Raw genomic sequence first — 7,274 nt, 5'->3', positions numbered from 1 at the left:
GCCGAGCAGAGGCTGTGGCGGGGCTGGGATGGTTTGCACAGCGGGGCTGGCTGCAAACCCCCCTGCAGGGGCAGCTGCGAGGGAAGCAGCGCGGAAATGCAGCCCTGGAGCATTTTGGGCGTGTGGCCGAGGGGCTGAGAGAGCCCCACAAGTGCTGCAAAGCCCCCAGGGATCTGCTGCAGAGCCTGAGCGGGACCCTCCTCCTCCAACACAACCTGCAGCCCTTTGCGAGCTGCCGGGAAGAACGTTTGGGATCGGGCTGTGGGCACCGGCAGCGAGGGAAAAGTGGGGCAATGTCGAGCAGGGGCTGCACACGGGGATCTGGGGAGCAGGGCAGTCCCAGCAGGAACAGGGAGCGCCCAGGCACGGGAATTCAGGGCAGGCTGCAGGGCATTTACCAGGCAGTCCCACCCTGAGGGACACACGGGCATTTCTGGAGATTCCTGGGCGCTCTTCCGAGCATGGACAGAGTTTCCTCTCCTTGTGGGAGCAGGATCCATGGGAAGGAAGCGAAGTTTCATGGTGGGAATGAGAAAAACGGGGAGAGTTCCTAAATCTGGGCCAGGAAAAGCTTTCCTTAGGGGCTGGGGGGCTGCTGAGCAGGCAGGGAAGAATCCCATGGAGCTGAGGGCCAGCCAGGGAGAAAGGGCAGGGCTGGGTGGGGCAGAGCCCCAGAGCCTCTCAGGACAATTCTGGGGGTCCCCTGGCCATGAACACACTGTGGGGGGCTGGGCAGGGCTCCGGGTCACCCCAAAATCTGAGGCAGCCACGGAAGGAGCTGAGAGCCCCGTGCCCCCCCAGCCCCAGCCCCCATTGCCCCGGGACCCCCCAAACCATGGGAGCCCCATTCCCTTGCTCTCTCCTCCCTGGGGACCCCCATCCCGCCACTCCCATTGCCCAGGACCTCCATGGCCTTGATCCCGTCCCAGGGGCTGCTCCTTCCCGCACAACCCCAATTCCCGAGGCTTCCCTTTTCCCCCTGCAGCCCCAAGCCTGCCACTCCCATCCCAAATGAGCCAAAACCCCTGCGGAGCCACAGGACCCCCATCCCTGAATGCCCCAGGCACCGAGACCCCAATTCCCCTGGAGCCCCGTCCTCGCTTCCCCCCATGCCCTGAGCCCCCCACTCCTGGGAACGCCACCCCCACCACGTCCCCAGGCTGTCCCGTGCTGTCCCCATCTTGTCCCCAAATATGTGTGAACATTGTCCCCACCCTGTCCCCCGCCCTGCCCCATCACCACGTGGGGACGAGAGCTGACCGCGCTTCCTTCCTCTTCGGCCCAGGAGCCGCCAGGCAGGGCACAGGTGGCCGTGGCAGCGAGTGACAGGCAGGCCGGGTGGCCGGGGACAGCGGCATGGCCGCGAGGGTGGCGCTGCTCGTGTGGGGTGAGTGGGACGGGGATGGGCCCGGGTGGGGCAGAGAGCGGTGGGGAGGGGGCCCAGGGGGGCTGCGGGGTCCCCTGAGGTCGCCAAGGGCAGCAGAGGCAGAGCAAGAGGTGAGCGGGGCCGTGGGGTGGCCGTGGGGACAGGAGAGGGGACAGGAGAGGAGGGACAGGAATGAGGGGTTTGGCACCTTGGGGCTGGGGCAGCTGTGGGGACAGGGACAGGGACACGGGGACAGAGACAGGGACACAGGGACACAGGGACAGGGACAGGACCATGGGGACAGGGACACAGGGACAGGGACACAGGACCATGGGGACAGGGACACAGGACCATGGGGACAGGGACACAGGGATGTGGTGGTGGCGCTGGCGGGGGTGACCTGTGGCAGCATGGAGTGGCCGCGCTGTCCCCATGGCCGGGAGGTCCCCGGTGTCCCCATGTCCTGCCAGGGCCCGGGCTGGCCGCGCTGTCGCCGGCCCCGAGGGCTCGGTGCCGCAGCGGTGTCGCCACGGGGCCAGCTCGGGGCCAGCCCCAGAGCCCGGCTCCCGCTGCCGCTGTCCCCGCGCTGCCAGCGCCAGCCAGCCGTGTCCCTTGTCCCTTGCAGCCCAGAGCCTCGGCCTCGCTGGTGAGTCCTCGGGGGATGCCGTGTCCCCGCGCCGCTGTCCCCAGCCCCGCGCTGGCCCTGCCACGCTGCTGTCCCCTGTCACCCGCAGGTGCCCCGAGCCCGCAGCTCCTCGTGGAGCCGCCCTGGAGGCCGGCGGTGCTGTGGGACCGGGGTGACACTGACCTGCCGGGGCTCGGGGACCGCCGCGAACACCACCTGGTACAAGGACGGGCGGCGCTGGTGGCAGAAGGGACCCGTGAGTGTCATTGTCACCTGGAGTGGCACCTACGAGTGTGACAGAGCCGGCAGCGGGCGCAGCCGCCCCTTGACAGTCTCAGACGGTGAGCGGGGTTTGGGTGTCCCCAGCCCGGCAGCCGCGGGGACCCCGAGAGCTCTGGGGGGGCAGCTGGGTCACCCCTGGTGTGAGCAGAGCCCGTGCCCTGCTCTGGGGACATCCCAGAGCATCGCAGTGCGAGGGGACCCCCGTGTTGGCATTGGGGATCCCGGGTGCAGTGGCTGTGACCCACTGGGGGGTCCCGGTGCCATCGGCTGTGACAGGACCCTCCTGTCCCCCAGAGCGGCTGGTGCTGCAGGTGCCGGCGTGGGCGCTGGTGGAGGGGGACACGGTGACACTGCGCTGCCGGAGCAGGTGGGACAAAACGGTCACTGGGGTGCGGTTCTACCACGGGGAGAAGTATTTGGGGGAATTCCTGTCAGGGCCAGAGGTGTTCCTGTCCCCCCTGACGCTGCAGCACAGCGGCCAATACCGCTGCGAGGCCTGGTGGAATTTACTGTCTTCATGGTGGGAGCAGTCGGATCCGGTGTCAGTGACAGTGCACGGTGAGCAGCCCACAGCCGCCAGCCCGACAGCCGCAGAGCCCCTGGCCAGGGCTCACAAATCCCCCTCCCCTCTCCTTGCCAGAGCTCTTCCCGGTGCCGGTGCTGGAGGCTCCGGCCGAGCTGCTCGCGGGGTCCCCCCTGAACCTCAGCTGCCTCAGCAGCCGCAGCCCCCTGCGGCCCCTCACCCCCCCTCGTGCACCGCTTCTACCGGACGGGCGGGAGCTGGGGGGCCCGCAGGGGTCCCCGCAGCTGCTGCTGCCCGCCCTGGGGCTCTCCGGCTCGGGGAATTACAGCTGCGAGGTGCAGAGCCAGGGGGGGGCCGTGCGGAAGAGCAGCGCCCCGCTCCGCGTCACGGTGCTCGGTGAGTGCGGGGATGGGCGCGGGGAGCCCCCACAGCCTGCACGGCTCCCCCTGCCCTGCCCGGGGACCCCCAGCACTGTCTGCGGATCCACAGCCCTCCCTGACGTGATTCCGGGGTCCCCCCTTCCCCTTCCCCTTCCCCTTCCCTTCCCCTTCCCCTTCCCCTTCCCCTTCCCCTTCCCCCCTTCCCCTTCCCCTTCCTCTTCCCCTTCCCCTTCCCCTTCTCCTTCCCCTTCCCCACCCCGGTCCCCCAGCCTTGACTTGGTGTCCCCATCCCCTCCCGGATTCCTTTCTCGGGTTCTCCCATCCCCGCCCGGATCTCCTGCTCCATTCCCGGGTCCCACCCCGTGTCCCCCCATCCCCCCCAAAAACGTTTTCTGGTTCCCCCCTCCCCTGCCCTGCCCTGTCCCCTCCTCTCTCTGGGTGCGGACCCCCACCCCCGCCATCCCCCATCACCCCCTCACTCCCCGTCCCCATCCCCCCGCGCCCCCCGCCCCTCCCGCTGGCCTCAGCCCCGTGCGTGTCCCCGCAGTGCCCGTGGCCAATGCCACCATCAGCCCCGGTGCCCTGGGCCAGCAGGTGCGCGCAGGTGAGCCCGTGAGGCTGCGCTGCTCGGTGCAGGTGGGCTCAGCCCCTGTCACCTTCACCTGGCTGCGCCACGGCCGGGAGGTGGCCCGGGGTCCCCTGCTGGAGCTCGCCCACGTCGGGCTGGCACATTCGGGCACCTACCAGTGCGTGGCCACCAACCAGCTGGGACAGGACGGGCACCGCGTGTTCCGGGCACTCAGCCCCGAGCTGCTCCGGGAGGTGACAGCGGGGTGACACGGGGACACAGGCAATGTCCCTCGGGGACACTGTTGGGGCACCGGGACAGCCGGGTTTGTCCTGGAGGTGACACGGAGGAGACAGGGCACGGCTGGCATCACTCGGGGACACTTTGGGGGTCCGGGACAGTCGGGTTTGCCTCTGGAGGTGACAGCGGGGGGACACGGGGACACCGGTGGGTTCCTGGGGGGCTCCGAGAGCTCTGGCTCCAGCCCCGCTCTGTCCCTGGCAGCGACACGAGTGGAGCGGGGCACGGGAGGGGAACTCGTGGGGTCTCTGGGGTGCAGAAGCTCGGGCTGAGCCCGCTGTGTCCCCTTTGTCCCCAGCAGTGGCCGCAGCGCTCGGGGGCTCCCTGTTGTTCGTGCTCCTGCTCACGGCTGTCATCGTGGCCTTTCTCCGCACGGGTGGGTGAGCGTGGGGGTCCTGCAGGGTGGGGGGAGGCCCCCAGAGAAGGGTGGCCCCAGGGCAGCAGCCACAGCCCCCGAGTGGAGAAGGGGCCGAGCCCCCGCTGGCCTCGGCTCAGCGGCCTGGGCTGGCCGGGGAGGGGCTGGGGGCTCGTGCCGGGATCTTGGGGGCTCTCTCGGGGATCTTGGGGGCTCTCTCAGGGATCTTGGGGCTCTCTGAGAGATCTTGGGGGCTCTCTCGGGGATCTTGGGGCTCTCTCAGGGATCTTGGGGCTCTCTCGGGGATCTTGGGGGGCTCTCTCGGGGATCTTGGGGGCTCTCTTGGGGATCTTGGGGCTCTCTCGGGGATCTTGGGGGCTCTCTCAGGGATCTTGGGGCTCTCTCGGGGATCTTGGGGGCAATTCGGAGGCTCCCCCTCCCCGCCAGGCTCGGGGTTCGGGGGCTCAGGGTGGCGGGGGAAGTGCGGTGCTTCAGGGCCTTTGTGGGGCCATCCGGGATGCTGGGGGCAGCCGGGGGGATTGGAGGGATCGGGGTTGCCCAGGGGGGCTGGGGAGCCCTGGGAGCCCAAAGTCACCGCTGCACTTTTCCTTTGCAGGTGCCGGGAAGCAGCAGCCAAGGTGAGCGCGGGCTCCGGCCACGCCAAACCCCCTGCCCGACCCCCCAGGACCCCCCAGCCCCCTGCACACATCCCCTGATCCCCACAGGGCCCCCCCGGCCGAGGATCCTCAGGACACCTACTCGGAGCTGCTGGGGCCGCACGGGCAGCCCTGGGAGCCCAGAGACATCTACGAGACTCTGCACAAACAACTGTGACTCTTCGTGCCTGCAGGAAGTTTTATTCTTTATTCTCAATAAAAACAAAATCAATAAAACCTCAATATTCTCAACAAATTAATTAATGAAATTGCTTGATTGATTGATTAATTAATTAAATAAATAAATAAATGTTAAAGTGAATAAATAAATAAATAAAACATACAATAAATAAATAAATAAATAAATTAAATAAAATAAATGAAGTAGCAAACAAATAAATACATAAATAAAACTCAGTTCTCAATAGATAAATAAATAGAAACGAAAATCGAAAGAAATAAATAGGAAAATATAAATAAAAATAATAAATAAATCTCAATTCACAAAACATAAATAAATAAAATAAAAGACAAATGAATCAGCAAAATAATATAAGGTAATATATAATAGATAAATCTTAATTCTCTATAAAACTTTTATAACTCATTCCCACTCAGGCTCTGAGCTGTTCATAACAGATATATATAGATATATAGATATGGAGATATATAGATATATAGATATATCGATATATACCTATATAGATATATAGATATAGAGATATATACAGATATACAGATATATAGATATATACATATATCGATATATAGATATATACAGATATATAGATATATAGGTATATAGATATATAGATATATAGATATATAGATATATAGATATATAGATATATAGATATATAGATATATAGATATATTGATATATAGATATATAGATATATAGACAGGGCTAAGGAGGCAAAGAAAGAAGCCCGCGGCTCCCGGGGCCGGGGCTGCTCCCACAGCCGAGCCCCTCCCAGCAGAGCGGAGCAGCTCCAAGGCAGCGATGGAAAAGCGGCTCCTCCCCAAAGCCCCGCCGAGGAAACTTGTCCCGCTCACCCTGCGGCCACTGAAATGCGCTGCGCCAGGAGCCTCGGCAGCAGCTGGAAGGGCAGAGGCGAGCAGAGCCCAGATGGAGATGGACAAAACACTCCCCCACATGGGGAGAGACTTCTCCAGGCTGAAGCTGCTCAGCTCAAAGCAATTTCTTCTTGGGGAGAGGGAGCGACAGAGGCGGATCCAGCGGCAGCCCCGGGCACGCGTGGGCACGGCCAGAGAGAGAGGAGAGGGGAGAGATGAAGAGCCAGGGGAGAGAGGTTAAAGAGAGAGGGAGAAGAGGAGGAAGAGAGCGGGGACAACAAGGGAGGCTGAGGAGAGAGGGGAGAACGAGAGAGCTTCGAGAGAGCTCCGGGAGAGAAGCTGCAGAGAGAGGGGAGAGGAGAGGAGAGGAGAGGAGAGGTCCAAGAGAGCTCGGAGAACAAGAGCATTGAGAGCGAGAGAGAGCACGAGAGAGCCAAGTTCTTGTTACACCTCATGATATCCTTTTCTATCGGAATATTCGAATTCCCGATCACTACGAGACACAGCCACTACAGAATTTCCATGTAGCCCATAGGAACTGCTGCATCACCATCCAGAGTTACATTTCAAACTCTAAAAGCTTTCCAAATTCTTCTCTTGCTGCTCGACCTTTGGATTCTCTCTCAGCAGGAGGACATCGTTTCATCAACAGGGATTCTCCTTTAGCTGCCTAAGCGATTGTTCTTTGCATATTTATTAACTGGCACTCAGCATCCCGTCACTCAAAGCCAGCTCTCATTTCTATTTCCATCCTCGGCTTCATCTTTTCAGAATCTTTTGCCAAACAATCCCATCCCTAAGGTTTCCCTGTTCCATCCTCCCCAAGAGCCAGAGTGGAGAAACAGAAGGTGCGAGGAGCTGGGCAGCTGCAGCGGGAGCCGCGCGGTGCCCGGAGGCTGCTCTGCCCAGCAAAGGCTCCCCCGAGGGAGGGGAGCCTGGAAAACCTCCCTGAGCTTCCCTCTGTCAACAACGAGCTTCCTATGTTTTTATATAGAATTTAAAATTTAATAGAAAGACAATTAGGAGATGAAAATGAAGTCTACAGGTGCGGCCGGGTGTCTCTGCATTCAGCCAGGAGAGCTCACCTCACTGACAAAGGATTGTCCTTAAAAACACAACTGCACTACATATTCATCAATTCA

This window comes from Poecile atricapillus, chromosome 33 (genome assembly GCF_030490865.1).
Source record: "Poecile atricapillus isolate bPoeAtr1 chromosome 33, bPoeAtr1.hap1, whole genome shotgun sequence".
Classification (NCBI taxonomy): domain Eukaryota; kingdom Metazoa; phylum Chordata; class Aves; order Passeriformes; family Paridae; genus Poecile; species Poecile atricapillus.
This window is presented reverse-complemented; position numbering follows the sequence as displayed.